The following is a 1,833-nucleotide window of genomic DNA, read 5'->3' as shown; positions in this document are numbered from 1 at the left end:
TCGGGCTCCCTGCTCGGCAGGAAGCCTGCTTCTCCCTCTCCCACTCCCCCTGCTTGTGTTCCCTCTCTTGCTGTGTCTCTCTCTGTCAAATAAATAAAATATATATAAAAAAATAAAATAAAAAAAAAGACCATGATCAGACAGGTGAATAGAACAGAACCATACACTAGATTTTGAGTGTATTTTGGTCTGTTAGAAGAAATTGCATCCCAAAATTGTAAAGAAAGGAAAACATATATATACAAAAACAAGATTAAATACAATGAATGGATAGAATGTAACTGTAAAAATGAAAATTAAAAAAGATTTAAAAAAGGAGTTGATACGGGCACCTAGCTGGCTCAGTCAGTTAAGCATTTGCCTTTTGCTTAGGTCATGATCTCAGTGTCCTGAGATTGAGCCCTGCATCAGGCTCTCTGCTCAGCGGCAAGTCTGCTTCTCCCTCTGTGATCGCTTCCACTCTCTCTCAAATAAATAAATAAATAAGCTCTATTAAAATAAAAAAAGGAGTTGATAAAATAAGAAATTGGTTGAAAAAGGAAAGAAAAAACATTTTAAAAAGTTAAAGTTGAAAGACTAAGGAATCCTGGAAGAAAAGTCATGAATTCTGTGTGCTGTATTTCCCTAGCACTAGAGTTTTGCCGTCTCATTGATTGGTAAACTTGGTCTTGGCTGGATGTTCTTGCTGATCTTCTCGGGGAGGGGCCTCTTGTGTTGATTCTCAAGTGTCTTTGCCGCAAGCGGAATTCTACTGCCCTTGCCAGGGGCCAGGCTAAGTAACCTCCTGTTTGCCCCAGGTGGCTTTTGTTCCCTGAAGGCTTTCCGTGCAGCTTTAGAAGATGAGAATGAAAATGGCGGCCTCCCAATCTCTGGTGGCCCTGAGCTGAAAGCTCTGGGCCCCACTCTTCAGTCAGCCCTCAGAGAAATGCAGTCAGTTACTCCTGTCTCCCTGGTCTCCGGCCCCACGCTCACCCAGCCTTTGACCAAGCATTTCTGTCTCAGGCACGTGACCCATTTTGAGTCTCCAAACCCTGCAGACTCCTGTAGCGTGCTCCCATGCCACTCCTCCTGGGAGGAGGAAGGGGGATCTCGCCAGTTCTGCTGCTTTTTGGGCCCCTGCTCAGAGAGCAGTTGCCCAGCTGTGCCGGGGTTCCCAGTTTAAGGCAGCCTTGAGCTGAGCGCCCACTCCTGGGCTCACTGATTGCAGTTGGCTTCCCTGCTCTCATTCCTGGGAGCTCTGCCACACTCAGGCACTGCCAGTCTTCCTGTGACCCCGAGGATCCCGAGACCACACTGTCCTAGCTAGGGTTCTGCCCCTGCTTAGCCACCTAAGTGACATCCCTCACCAGAGCAGACTTCTGTGTTCCGATTTTGTGCTCTGCTGCTGTATCACTTGCTGGTAGCCGACTGACGGAGGCTCCCTTCCCCCATGGTCTATCTTCCCATATATCCCCTTGGATTCACTTTTCCACACCTCCTACCTTGCAGAAAGTGGTCGTTTTTCTACTGGTAGCGTTGCAGCTATTCTTTTTTTAGATCTCTGGTTGAGTTCACAGGTGTTCAGAATGATTTGATAGCTATCTAGCTGAATTCCTGGGACCAGATGAAATTAAGGTCTCCTACTCCTCCGCCATCTTGGACTCCTATTTTTACATTTATTAGTATTACTGACATATTGTCCTTATATTTTTAAACTCTATTTTCAAATACTTTTTATTTTTCCCATTTCTTTTGTATTCTTGCTGTCTCTTTTTTTTTTTGCCTGACTTTTAAAATTCCATCTTCCCCCTACTACTGTTTTAGAAGTTAGACATACTTGGGGCACCTGGGTGG

The sequence above is a fragment of the Leptonychotes weddellii genome, chromosome 5 (assembly GCF_054177405.1).
Source record: "Leptonychotes weddellii isolate Sample4059 chromosome 5, ASM5417740v2, whole genome shotgun sequence".
Taxonomy (NCBI): Eukaryota; Metazoa; Chordata; class Mammalia; order Carnivora; family Phocidae; genus Leptonychotes; species Leptonychotes weddellii.
The sequence above is the reverse complement of the archived record's forward strand: the minus strand, read 5'-3'. Positions refer to the sequence as shown.